The following is a 15368-nucleotide window of genomic DNA, read 5'->3' on the forward strand; positions in this document are numbered from 1 at the left end:
TTATGATACTTTTTTTGTTAATTTCATTCAACATTTATGTCAAGTTGAGTCTTTTTTTAATTTTAAATTACTTCTAAAAAATTAATTTAAAAAACCAATTTTTTTAAATATTTCCAATTTATAATCCAAAATTTATGTAGATAAAAAATTTAATTTTGAAACATCGTTCAAAATTTTCAATTTGTTGAAATCTGAGATTATTTCAAAAACTTTGTGTTTTGTGACAAAGATTTTGTGATGAAAATTTGCTCAAAAATCTGTCAGTTCGCGTCGTGCTCTTGCCGTGTACGGATGATTTCTCTCTTCCTCCTGTGCGCCGGTGGTATGGTTTAGCAAAATCGGGTGATAGTTATGTGTAACATAATGGTTTAAAGTGAAGGATTGGCGATAGATTCGCGATTTAAAGCTGAAGGACAGCGTGTCGTTTGAAGATAATTAATAAATTTGGGAATATTATGGTGTTTGCTTCGCGTTCTTTGCGTACTCCAGCCGATTCCTTTTTGCTCGCGTCCGGGGAGTGCAGTGGCGCAAATTTTTAGGCTCAGAAACGGCGGGCTGGCAGTAGTATCTCTAACATGACGGTTTCCGTGATTTGGTTGAGAAATTGACTACCTAATAGGTTTCGAAATAAAAAGAAATTTGAGGAATCGAAGCAATTGTCAAAATTATCCATTGAATGTCGCGTTATTGTTTGATTGTGTGCGTGTTGGTTTGGCTTCTATCCTTTGCAAACATAATTCATGGCCTACTTTGTCCGAACGAGGGAATGGACAGGCACAGAATCGGTGAGAACGGAAAATTGGGGTTACCAGTTGATTGAAATATGCGAAACGAGTGTTTTCAAATATAAGTTGATTTTTGGGAAGGGCTTACGCGGAGTGTTTTGGTCGTGAAAAAATGGAAAAAGAAGAAATCGTGGTGAAAGTCTTCCTGTTTTCGATGCGGCAATCAGAGTCGAAATTTCACCTGGGAAAAAATTTTGTTTAAAAATATGACATTTGTAAATGGAATCCTAGAATGGGAAAAAATACGGTATACATGATTTTTTTTTTTTGTCATTTCTTCAAAATTTCAATTCAAAAGAAATGTGTAGCGGTGAAAGTGATAGGAGAAGAGCTGCTAAAAGTTTTGAGTGTTGCATAAAGTTGGAGTATAAAGAATTACATGCGATGTGTTTTGGGGGAAAATGAAAGTGTATGAAGAAGGAATGGGCGCTATTTGGAAAAAAGTTAATAATGCAGTGATGAGGTGAGAGCGAAATGACGAAAAAGAAGCAAAAATAAATATGAAATTAATATAGCACCATTTAAAGTTATCCTGATTGGTTCTGTGGTGCTAGTATGGCCAAGGTTGTAAGACAAATTATTTTGGATCATGAGGTCGGCTGTGAGTAACGGGTTCAAGTCCTGTTGTCAGCCGACGGGTAAGATGTATTTTTTCGTAAAATTGTATAAATTAGAATGATCAATCAGCTGCCAGCTGGCCAGGTATATACACGGATGCCGGAATACCTGTAGTAAATGTATAATATTGACAATGTTACACATTTTTAACTGGTTGTGCACTTGATTGATTCATTCCCCCAAAATATACTTACATAAACACGTTATACATTCATTTCATAACAGCTTACACGAAGCCATGGTTTCGGGTACAGGGTTCACTGCACTGGAGATGTGTCCGTCAAATTGTATCATCTAAAGAGTGCATGTGAGCACATACTTTGATCAAACTGCGGTGAATCCGTGCACCCATGGTGGATTATCATACATACATACATACAAAATTTGCTCAAAAATCTGTAAAATTATAAATTTTTCTGTGGTTTCGGCAACCTTGGTTTGCACAGGTGCAAAAAATTTCCTAACAGAAAATTTGGTCGAAATATCTCTAATTTTTCTCTAATAGCTTTAAATTTGGAAGATTAAGAGGTGAACTTATCAATAAAAAAAATTGCAAATTGTGTCAACATGTTAATATCAACAAACTTCCTTATAACTCTTAACCCTTCGTTTCATGATTTTTTATTTTTCCTTTAAAAAATCATTTTAAACAGTTGAAAATGATGTGTACATCAAGAAAAAGAATTAAAAAAAAATCCGATTTTTTCATTTTTCCATACATTAATTTTTGCAAATTTGTAACTTTATGAAACGAAGGGTTAATTATTTTGGCTTTGGCAAACAAATTACATTAATAATAGTTTTATTTGGTAAAATAGAGTGATTTACAAAAAAAAAAGTTATCTAAAACACAAAACCAAATTCAATGTGCATAAAAAATACGAGACGGGATTCGATAAAATTAAAATGGATTCTATGATTTTGGACAGTATGGGTTTTTAACGAAGTTTAATTTCCATTCAGGTATATGGACAAGAAATGCTACCAACCATCACTGTTTCCATGAGATTAGTTTTTGTGTTAAGACTCTAGGTATTCGCCTTTTGAATTTTTTGAATTTTTTTAAAAGAAGACCCGATGCGATGGATGAGTAACAACTGATCTAAATTTAATCTAGTTTTTTCTTATATATATATAAAAATGAATGTTTGTCTGTCTGTCTGTTCCCTATAGACTCGAAAACTGCTGAACCGATTATCGTCAAAACTGGCATCTGAGGGTTTTTGAGGCCGGGGATGGTTTCTGTAATAGTCAAAACTCCATCCGACTTAAGAAAGGGGGGGCTTCCATACAAAATTTGTAGTTTTTTGAAACAAATTAAAGTCATGGGTCATTGGGTGGTTTGTTTTTCGTCTCTATGGTCGAGGCGTCGCGAGTAACCCAGGCATAGCATACTGATCAGTAGGAATATTTTGGCGCGTATTTCTCAACCAAGCATATTTTCTTTGAGTGGTTTGTTTTTCGTCTCCATGGGCGAGCAAACGTCGTCGCAAGAGGATAGTAACCAAAACACACTGTTCATTGATTGCTGGAAAATTTAACAATAAGGCGCCTGTTTCTCAAACACGTGGGGGCGATATGCAACCTAGATGTGTTTTTTTCTTGCTTATTTGATTTGTACACAGCACGTGTTAATAAATGACGCTTAGATGTGACACGGATTGGTATTTTATCAATCGAATCAAAACCAATTTAAAGATTTGAAAAATACTTCCATATTTAGTTCATGTTAATGTAGGTAGCATTCGAATTTTCATTCAAGGAACATTAGAACATGTTCAAACGTTCAACTTTTTCTGTTAAAAAAAATAAAAATTATGTTTTCTTCTATAAATTGTTACTTCGGCCCAAATACACAACTGAAACGAATTTAGAAATGAAGATGGGAGCTTTTTATTTTAAATAATTCTGAAATAACCATAGTACTTTTTGCTTACATACCAATTCAAGTGCGTACTTAACATGAAAAGTGTTTTTGTGTTACATGGCTGCATAAAAGAGACTTTTGATCCGCTTCGTTTTTGAAAAGCGAGACTTTAGAACTGATATTCAACTGGAAGCTAAATTTTTAAGAGAAATTTTTAGTATACCCTTAAAATGTTAAAAACAATATTCCCTTCTGTCAACTTACACGGTGGGGCAAGGGCAAACGTCGAACTTTTAAGAAATTCATCTTCAAAATGATTCAATATGTTGGAAAGACCAGAATGGGTATTCCGAATGTTGAAACTGAAGCGGTTATTGAAAATTCTTAAATGTCTTTGTAAATGAAGGTCATTCCCTTTGAACAGCATTCGTTAAAAGTGGAGTAACAAACATAAATTTAAATTGCAGGAATACTGCAGATATATCAGTGAAACTTGATAGAACAAAAAGCAGGAATTCGTATTTAATCCATTTTAAAGTCATTACTCTGACGCATCTGTAAATAAGCTTTGCAATGACACTTGCCTTAATATACGGGACAAATGTAAACTTAGAAATTTGTTTTTGCCACCATTTTTGAATATTTGACTTTCAAAGAGAAAATTTAAAAAAAAAACGCTGAGAACTTATTTAGTGATGCAACTTATAATTTTTTTTAAATAAATATATATATTTTTACCGTAGGAAATTTATTTAAAAAAAAAGAAATTTGCACTGTATTTAATACATAACTAATTTAATATATTTTTCATTACCATGATAAGTGCTGTTTGGCTATCGAGCCGGTTTAATTTGCTCACCTTCTTCAAGCAGCGGGGGACAAAATTGAAAAAGATGGGAGAGCTCCCATGTAAATTTAAGATAAAGAGCTTTTCAAAGAAGGGACCATATTTAAAAAGGTTTTTTTTTGGGTACAGAGTACAAATTTCAGATCTTGAAAAACGAGTTTAGAGTTCAAGTTTCAGTAAATAATATATACCATCATTGAATTGCAATTCGGAATTGCAGCTGCAGCTCTCATTTCAAAGTTGTTGGTTCTGAAGTATTATGAGGTTTGATTTAAAAAAATGCTCTCTAAAATCTAAATTTGAATAAATTTTTACAAATTACATTTATTTCCGGAAGGTGTAGCAAAGCACAACGGGTCAGCTAGTTTTATATAAAACTTGCTTCAGATAGAATTGGACAAAAACAATTGCCCGTATTTCAGTTATTTATTTTTGAATTTTCGATTTTTTCCTATCTCATTTGACTCGGTCTTTGTCTGATTGATATCTTTGACAATTTTTCCCTTTGCCTTGATTCTCTTCTCAAATATTAATTTTTCAAAGAAAGACCCGATGGATGAAAAACAAATTATTAAAACTTTTTCATATTATCAAATGTAAAGAATCGATAATCATAGTCTGATGAATTTAGTCAATTTTATTGGATTCACGATGGCTCCAGAGGCATGTCTCTGGAGCCACCGATTCTTCAAAAATCAAATACAAAGGAAAAATTTAAATTTTCATTTAAAATTTCATAAAACTCTAATGGATTGATACCATTTATTTGTTTTTCAAAAACCTGCAGCCTTATTTCATCTCTTAGAGTTTTCGAATCTGCTCAAATATTCCGAAATATTAAATCGGTTTAAAAAAAAATCTTTTTAGGCGTCCAAAAGTGCTTGAAATCCTGCTAGCAAAAAATATGTTATGTCATAGAGATTCCGAAAACAAAACTGTGTGTTGGCCAGGTGAAAATCTGGGGTTCATTGAGGTTCTGTGGAAAAAATAACTGTAATATACATTATACTAACAGTACCGTTCATAATTGTATAGAAATTGGAAATACGCTTACTGTCTCTTCGAATTTGAATCTATAACTTTTTACTTTGATGATATTTCAACTATTACACTATTTTTTTTACAAAATTTGAGCTTTCTATAGTTGATTTGGCTTGAAATACATTAGTTCTACGAAAATCGGATTTTTTGGACTATAAAGTTCAAACAATACTCCAGAAACTATAAAACGGGTATTTTTCAAATTTGCAGAGTATTTGTTGAAATATTAAGCTAGCAAGCTTGAAGTTTTTGAAATGTTTTATTTATGGGATAAAAAGTTACGCGAGGTACAATATTTTAAGGTTAGACCGAGAAATGCTATTGCTATACAATTTTGAACGATTCAATGGAGCAATATCTTCTCCATCCACAAATCAGTCATAAAATGTCTTACAAAAGCAATAACGCGTTTCAAAGTTTCTGAGATATTGCAGATTGAATGGCAGAAGTCTAAGAAGGCCACAGAAACTTTAGAAAGCTCAACTTTGGGATACAATAGTGTGATAATTCATCTATTTCACGCAGAAAATTTGATCAAAAAATATCCAAAAAGTAAAAAGTTATTTAGTACAAAGTCGAAGCGATAGTCTGCCGGCTTCCAATTTCTATACAATTATGAACGGTACTGTATATTCAATGACTCAAAATATTACTATTTTTGTGTTCCATCCTCAATATGCATTAATTGATTTGAGATTTTCGAGAAAATTCATAGCAGAAGTATGAGTTTTTTGTCTAAATTCTAATCTTTCGTCTGAACGTAAGCTGATAACCCTGAAATATGCAATGTGTTTCAGTTTTGAGTCTCAACTATGAGAGTGTTTTTGTTCAAAAGATAAACCTCCGTTTTAAAGTTAAACTCTTATTTTTTATACCTCTCAATCTCAGATTTGAAAAAAAATCATCAAAACAGTTGTAAGGACTTTAGTTTTCCATATCATTAATGTTAAAGCGGATTTATTACCTAGAATATTCTTTCTGTCGACGCACATCTGAAAAAAGATAAAAGAAAAAAAAACTGTTATTAAAATCATTGATTTAAGGCTAGTAATAAACATTAATAAAAGCACAGGTCTAAAATGATTTTTATTCGAACTTTTAATTTACCACATGGATTTCACTAGGGTCTTTTTCCTCAGTTCTAAAATTTGGGAGTATTCAAGACAAAATATTGTAACAAACTACAAGTAATTTTAGTTTAGTTTGAATAAATAAAGGCTTTAAAAAGCATAGAGCACTCCTCGTTATGTTGTTAAAGTCTTAATCCATAAAATAATAGGTATGTCAAAAGAAAACTCACCAGTGTTCATCAGTGATTCCAGAAATATTCAAGAACCGTCAACTAAGGATTTTCCTATTTTTTCCCCAGTGCATAAGGTTGGGGCTATGTCAGTCAAATTGATTGTTTTTCAATACCAAAAAATATACCCCTTAGCAAAAGGTTTGTCTTATAAAATACGAAGATACGGAATTCGACCAAGTTGTTCAGTAGGAAATTTTCGTTAGAAAATTTACAAATTGGCACAAAAACCATCAGCAGACTCGGTTGCACAGAATAAACAAAATCGGTATTGATTTTTCAGAAAAAAATATTCAAAAGAACGCTTAATTTCCAAATTTACTCATGTAAACGTTTCCCAAAAAATCTGCAAAAAATCATATGATTTGTATTGAACCTAAACGATGTTTTCAAAGCCCTAAGATTAGGAAAATTCAAAAATTACCCCAAATCGACTGTTCGAAATTCAAAAATAAAAATCCAATGAATCGGAAGTTTTCGAAAAACTTTTCCCAATGTTCGATCGATAAGTGTTCGTAGAATTAATCAACGAAGGTAAAAAACAATAATTTTTTATCAAGAACTATGTTTTCCTTTATAAAATATTTATGTTTCACCAGCTTTTGAGGCTGTTAAGTTTTGAAAAAGAAAAAGAGGAATCCGGCTAGCCAGATTAAGGCAACGGGAAGCCCGGGGCAATTTTTCTCGGGAGGAGGGGTCTACGAATTAAATTAATATTCTATGGAGATACGGATATAAGAGTTCAAGAGCATAAATTGAACCCTGAAATCAGAGCACTTTCAGAGTTTATTGAGAGCCACAAATCAGTGTCTCAAATTAAAATAATACTTTCAAATCAATATTTGAACAACAAATATTAAACTTAATTCATATACCAACTTGAGAAACAAAGTGACAACCAGTGCCAAAGAAGGAATTACTAAACTTTTAATTGAAAATATTTATTTTATTTCAATTCCATGTTTATAAACACAAAAAGCGTTTTTAAATATTGTGTTGAAATTTTAAAAATGAGATGCGGATTTAAATTTCACGTTTATTAAATTCATCAAATAGTTATTCTAATTTTGACAAAAATTAAATTTGAAAACATAAAATCAGAATGCAGATGTTCAAAACTCATAATCAAGAAACCTTAAAATAAAACTTAGATGAGTTTAGAACAAGGTTGCGAGATTTTTTGCACCACGTATCCGGGCCGAACATTTTATCTAAAAACATGGCAAACTCCGGGCATTTGAATACAAAATTGTCGACCAATATCCTGAAAATAGCCAGACAAATTTTGTAAAAACCTAGGAACTTATCACAAATTAAAAAAATTGTTGAAAGACAATGTTTTCGGTCAAATTTCTTGGTAGATATTAAATCGTTTTTTAGGATTTCAAAAAACCTTTCATAATTATTTTTACGAAACTAACTAAAAAATCGATTTGGACGCATAAATAAAAAAAAAAAATTACAACAAAATTTGTTTTTTTTTTTGTTTGAATGAGAATGAGAATAAATCCGGGCAAAATCCAGGCTATTCCAATGAAATCCGGACAACCAGGAGAGTTTCCCCATTAACACTAGACTTGGAAATGTCAATAAACTGAATCTCTTTTTGTATTGAAACACTTTGAGAATTATCAATTCTGAAATTATATGCTGAATTCAGGATTTCTGACTCCAGTAAGAATTTTTTTAAATAAAAGTAAATCAGTATCAATTGTAGAAAACTTCAGTTGAAAAAGTTCAGTTGAATTTCTAATCTAACAAAGAAATTGGAATGAAAATTAAATGAAGAACCTCAGTATGGCCGATTGAACAGGTTTAAGCCACTTAAAATTTTTTTTTAATTGATTTTAGAAAATTTTAATAATAATCCAAAACCTGTCAATGATTTTGCACTATTTTTTCTCATAATGATGCTTTTAAAGTGAGAATTTTATTCCCATTTATTTTCAATGTTTCTTTTCATAGTTTGTTTTAATTTTGATAAAACTCGGAATTTGCATTGATATTGTCCGGTTAAAACTCAGAAAATTTTATTTTGCAATGTCTTTAAACCAATTTAGGAAAACATGAATTATAAATTCCTAAAAAAACGGTACAGTTTATGCAATAAAACTTGCAATTGTGCAAAACATTCGAACTTAATGAAATAGTAGGTGTTTTTCTTCGTTCTTCCTATTCTGTGCTGTAAGCTTTCATTCAAAGGCTGATTATTAGTTACTGCAATTTCTTCAAATCTCGACAAAGCTAATGAGAAGTAATTTAGGTCGCCGTTAAAGCCTTAACATTTTTTTTTTAATTTTGAGAAAATATTTCATATTCAAAGCATAATGCTTCATTCACTAGGAACTCCTTAAATTTATTCTTTATTCAATAAATAAGATAACGTGATGTATTATTTACTGTGGGCTGACATTCAAGATTTTCCAGACTTTTTTGGGTATACACGAGTTTTCAAAGTAAAGTGAACAAGTAATGAAAACTACTGTCTTACTGGATTCCACAATATTGAAAAAACAAGTCTTTTTTTTGCTGAATTAATATGCAGGAAAAATAACAAAAAACTCAAGTTGAGCTACAGTTTTTGAGCTAGCTTTATCTAAATGTGTTTTTATTTGGAAGTTTGGAAATCGATTTTAACGATTGAAATTTGTAGTATTATTCCTCATTTTTTTTCGAAGTGATCTGGATTTTTTATTTTTGATTGACATTGAATTCTGCCTAAGTTTTTTCGGATTTTTTTTTTTTATTATTTTTTTAAATCATGTGCTCAGATTTTTCCAAGTTTTGGATAAAAATGGTCCTGATTTGCTCAGCCATCATAATTGCGGGAAAATTCTACAATCTTATAGCATATATTCGAGTAAAACTATTCGAGATATTATTTCAAACAGTCCTTTTTAGCTGTTATATTTTACGTTTAAATTCCGATTTTTTAGTTTCTATTTCCATATCTAGATTTCTATTTGGTATGATTAAAGAAAGTATAATTATTTTTATTCGGGGGCCCCCCTAGGTCAGAGGGTACAGCCTTGCTTAACATCCTTTTGCTACTCCCAATATTTGTTCTAATTCATTTTAATTTTTTTTTAGAGATTATCGATGTCCAAAACTAACAAAGCGCCAAACACCGTGACACTGCTTTTTGTGTGCTTGAACGTGTTTTTGGTTTTCTCGTTAGAAGTCGTCCATACTCGTGGCCGAGTTTGGGGCCTTAGAGCCCAAATTTACTTTGGTGGCTTCAAATAAACGGTTTCTATAGTTCTATGAGCTTTTCAATTCATTTTGAGCAAATTTGAGGTGTTTGAGGCATCTGAAATAAATATCAGGCAAAATTGTATAATTACTTTATATGAAAAAAATGAAGTTTCAATGTTACAGGAAAGAAGACAGGGTTTAAGAAAAATTTAAGTCAATGATGATAATTTAAGTGTTAATCCTTACGAATTTTATTAATGTTTTTGAAAATGTATGGCGTCAAGCGTTTGTGACATTATCGTATGTAGTTTTACGTTAAATATGATGCCAAAATTTCGTGCATCCAATTCGGTTTTAATTTTCTTGAAATTCAATAGTGTTTAGGTTTTGTTTTATTCGGATATTGAAAGATTTGATTAATATTTTTTACTATTTTTAAACAAAAATGATTCTGAAGAGACAACATTTTGAAGATATTGAGGCCAATTAATATTTTATTAATGTTTTATTAAAATTGGTCGTATTTTTTTGGAAACTGAGTGAAATTATATGATTATGATACTTATCTTTTTATTGCTGTATCTAAATTGAGATTAAAAATCAAAACAAAAAATCAACGAATGTACTCTAAACAAGAGATTCCAGTCGATTGAACTCTTACAAACGATAATGGTGCCAATGATGATTTTTCAACGTGTGTGGTATACGAATCCAACTCTGAAACGCGTATAAACGACGACTTCGGTTGAACGAAGCAAAGAGATCTCAACCTATGTGCCCTCCTACGCACAACCAACACGCCAAGTGACGACGACGACGACGATGATCGGATTTTGCGGTTTCGTTCATGTCGTCGTCCTTTGGATGGAGAAACAGTTCTGGAAAAGGAGCGAACTTCCCAGTTCATTCACGTTTCATGCAACGCAAAGATCCAAGACCAAAAGTGGCCCACCCCTCTTCGTAATATCAATTACCATTATCGTTTTCGGTTAGCTGAGGAGAGTTTTTGAATTCGAAGGAATGGGGTAAATGTTTTGCTTTCATTCAATGGGTTGTGATTGAAGTTTAGTTTGTGCGTTTTGGATTTTCGACACCCGACAGACCGCCCGACCAGGGAATGGAGCGAATTCGGTATGAATATTCATTCCTTCATTCGGAAATTTGATCTTTACGAGCAAACGACGACGACAATAACGTTTGTTGGGGTAGTAAGACCGAGGAGAAAGTTTACCTTCACCCCCACAACACCGACGGATTCAACCTCTTCAATAATGTTATTATATGGTTATGAAGAACCAAAACCATATCGCCTCAATTTGCTTAAGGTTTTGGTGCGATTTCGTGAATTTGATCCGGGGCTTATCGATGGTTCGGTGAAGGTAAATTCAGTAAAATGGTTTGCTTTCCGGAAGATTTGTGAAACTATTTAGGCCAGGGATTAAAAGTTCATTCTCGAGGATTCCGGAAACACATTGTGGATAATTTGTTCTAATTAATACAGCACTGCGGAAACTTCGAGGCTTTAGCTTTTTATGGAAAGTTAACTACACATTTTTTATGCGAGCTTAGCCTGAGTGATATGTTTTTGGTTGAGTTTAAGCTGCTGAACTTAGCTTATTGGTCATTAATGCTTCAAATGAGGTTCAATACTCCATTAGAAATCAGAATAAAATAATTAAACGAACGGACAAATGTATAGAAATACGGTGGAGAAAGGCGGGATCTCAATAGATACTGTTCCATTCTATTTTTTTTCTGCTTCCATTTTTCCATTGCTGAAAATATTGAGTTTAGCTTTTAAAGTAAGTAAATTTCTTCAATATTTTTTGTTTAAATAAAAATTGAAAAATAAGGTCTCATCATTAAAAATACATTTGATCAATCTCATCGAATATGGCCACTAGGGTGGCAATGCATGTATGGGGAAAATTTCATGATAAAATTTTGAAAATCGACGAAATACATTTTTTGATTGGCCCAAAAAAATGAGCTGTGCAACATTTCGGCTCAATCGGATTAGATCAAAGGGGGGCCTTAAAGCGCTCAAAGTTTCAATTTTTTACCCTTAAAAGTCACCAAAGGAGAGACCAAAGGAAATCAGAATAATTAAAATGTCTATTTCGGATGCCAAATGACCTAAAAATGAATAAAAAGTCGGTGTTAACTCGAAAACAAAATTTCTCAAAAATCGGCATTTAAGATTAAAAATTACATCAGGGGTGAACGAAAGAAAATTCATCAAAATTCATGCCAAATGACTTAAAAGTGCATGAAACTTCGAGATCTGGTGTTATCTCGAAAAAAAAAATTGTGTTCAAATATCGAATGTTTAAGTCCCAGAAAGTCTATATTAGAGCAAAATTTTGTTTCAAGTTAACCCTTCGTTTCATAAAGTAACAAATTGGAAACAAATAATGTATGGAAAAAGTGAAAAATCGTATTTTATTTAATTTTTTTTTCTTAATGTAGACATCATTTCCGATAGTTTAAAACGATTTTTAAGGAAAAATAAAAGATCATGAAATGAAGGGTTAACACCAGATTTCGAGTTTCTATGCATCTTAGTCATTCTGGATCAAATAAAAATTTCGATTTTCTGGATTTTCTTTGGTCCTCTTTACTACATTTTTGAGGGTTAAAAAACCGAAACTTTGAGCGCTATGAGGCACCCCTAAATCAAGTCCCATTGAGCTGAAATTCGGCACAGGTTAGTTTTTTAGGCCAATCTACAAAATGCATATGATCGATTCCCAAATTCGAAATGACTGTTTTGACTGCCCTATTGATCACTGTAATCCAAACGTCAAGTAAGCTCCTGCAATTGTTTTTGTTAGTGGTTTGCTGAGTATTGCAAGTTCTTACATCTTTTATGTAAATTTGCTATTTTTGAGCGGAAAATTTGCAATCTTTGGTGTATGTAGAATAAATGATCTAATAGACCAGAATACTTATTTTTAAAATTTATACAATAAAAGACTTGTAATTTTTTTTTAAATCATTCTGGATCTTTTATAATGTATCCAAAAACAATGTTGAAAAAGCAACACAATCACCAAAAATTATGGTTTCAGTAAAACATGATAGGTGTATCCGGGTATTTTTCACTGTAGATCGTACAGGAGAATGCTGAAAAGAATCGCTTCATACTTTGATTTTCGTTAATTGTAGATTTTCTTGGTATATCCTAACGTGCCCTTAAATCCAATCACGAATTCGAGATAAGCCAAATCTGGTCAGGATGCCCTGATATTGTTGAAAACCTCCCGGATTTTGCCCAGTTGTAAACAAATTATTTGCTGAATCATAGAAAAAACAAGCAGTCCCTTTTGAAAATTTTTAGACTTTGTGTTCAAGATTAAAAATAAATTCGAAATCAACATAAATTTATGTTGAATCCTGCTGTCATTTATTAAAATCTTTTTATGTCAAGTTTTTTTGTTTTTTCTCTTGTATATAACGTCACATTCTTACACGAAAATGGGAAAATTAAACGAATTCATGCTCAAAAGGAAACAAAAAATTAACACCATTTTTTTAAATAAAAGTTGAATAATATCAGCCAAAATTGAAGTGGTACCTGCATAATTAAGATTTAATCATTTTTAGTAATCTTAATTTTTTTTTCGATTCGAAATTCTTTCTTACAAGCAGAAACATCGTTTGTTTCCCTTTTTATAAGAAACGAAAACTCTGGAGGTATTTCTGTGATTCGTAAAAGATTTAAACCCTTTTCTAGAAAAAACTCTATTTTATTGGAACTGATGCTTTTATTTGTCATAATTTCAGTTTAAATAGGAATTATGAAGCTTAATCTCAGCGAAAAGTTTAAGTGAGAAAAGCATATGTTTTGGAAATCACTATCTTTCCAACGTTCGATGTTGAATCGTTATTGAAATTTGTAGAGTTTGAATCCTTTTTCTGGCCCATTTTCGGAAATTTTCTCCGTTTTTCAAATTTTAGGATCAGATTTTTTTTAACAAACGATGCAAAAACTTTTTTTTTAAAAGAAGTTCCGTATAAGACATGTTGCATGCTGCATGTTGAACGATGTTTTTAAAATCACAAAAAAAAAATTTCAATTTCACAGATTTTTATGCAAGCTTCGTCAATGCTACATTTTATACTCTTGATCCTAGAATTATTTTAACGAAATTCATTAATTTTCACGAATTAAATTTAGATGCCACGATAGGCTTTTAAAAGCATATTCATGAAAATCTTATGACTAAAGTAATGTCGACTGCCTATTTTCAAGTTAAATTACTCTATTAATTGATGTGTGGCATGATTTTTCTGTGAGATTTCTAAAATTATCATCACATATAATCACGAATGATAAATATTGTTTTTGACGAGAATTCAGAATTTTTGTCGGAGACTAAGATGATTAGTCAAATCGATAAACAATCTGAAATCATTTATCATTCAAATAATTGAAAAAAAATCAGTCGTTTGTTATTTTTTTAGGTTTTTGAGTGCTAGCAGAAAAATACATTTTTCCGAATTAAATGAAATAATTAAATTTTGGGAAAAAAATAATCTGCTGACCATATTCATTATAAAACTTTATATTTGCTTGGAAAAAAGATCTCACTAACGGACTTAGAAATGCCTGTTATCAACCGAAGCTTTGAGATTTTTTGTTCACTCTTCCGATCCGTTTAGTGTAATTTGATTTTGAAAGTCGTAGTTAAATAATAATAAATAATAAATATTTAATCTGAACAAAAAAATCAATGCCTATTACATTTAACCAATACATAAGTTTGCATCTATGCTTTTACAAAACACAATAAATGCTTCATTTCTAGAAAAATTAACAATTTTAATGGTTTTTGGACAAATGCAAATACTAACTAGTAAAATGCATACTTAATAAGATTACAGACGGATCATTTTTTAATTATTATGGATAAGTATTCAATGGTGATTTACAATCTATCGTAAGAAAACGCAAAATAAATACAATTTGAGATAAGCTTATCAGGCCACGGATTGCTCATCTCTGTTTTAAAATAATGCTTATATTCTGTTCAAATTTTCCATTTTTTTTAATTTTTTTTTTTAAATTGTCCTGAATAACCCGACCGTGTGGTTCGACCGAATATTCGTTAGGCCGATTAGTTTAAAAGGTCAATATTCGGTACGTCTCCAATCAAAGTATTGTAGAATTGAAAAATTATACATACAAACTAAAAGTCGAAAACTGTCTCGATTTGAAATATATTGTCTCACAAAAAAGCAGACTGAATTTGATATCGATCATCCGGACTTAACTTTTCGAAGACATTTGCATGTAATAAAAGGTTAAAAAACGATAAAAAAAAGTATTTTCAGAATAAAATTTCGCCTTTTTTCGACTAGATTTACACAAATTTTTCTTTCTATGGACTTTAAATACCAACTTTACTAAAAAAAAAATTGTAGGCTATTTACCAGATTTCGTTGAAAAAGGTGGAAGATGTGATTATTTCATAATGACAGTTGTTTTTTCCATTTTTTTATAATAAAAGACAATTACCACAGTTTACAGTATAGAGTCACTAATCTGAGTACAGGAAAAATAATCATCATAAATCTTACGTGTTTCAGGCTGAAATTGACCATTGGCTTACCAGAAGCTCACTTGTTGAATAAAAGCTAGATCAGACAACAAAAAGGCATTGCACAATGGGGAAAAAGTATATAAACTGCAAAGAAATTGAATGTCTTCTC

At 31.3% G+C, this 15368-nt stretch overlaps 1 long non-coding RNA gene across 1 annotated transcript in view; it reads right to left on the reverse strand.

The window, feature by feature from the left end:
- The window catches only part of LOC129748803 (uncharacterized), a 224559-nt gene that overhangs the window by 72407 nt on the left and 136784 nt on the right, over positions 1-15368 (reverse strand). The window contains exon 2 of the long non-coding RNA XR_008737830.1: positions 6123-6150. This is a non-coding gene — a long non-coding RNA (uncharacterized LOC129748803). The remainder of the gene's footprint in view (positions 1-6122; positions 6151-15368) is intronic.

This window comes from Uranotaenia lowii, chromosome 2 (genome assembly GCF_029784155.1).
Source record: "Uranotaenia lowii strain MFRU-FL chromosome 2, ASM2978415v1, whole genome shotgun sequence".
NCBI classification, from domain to species: domain Eukaryota; kingdom Metazoa; phylum Arthropoda; class Insecta; order Diptera; family Culicidae; genus Uranotaenia; species Uranotaenia lowii.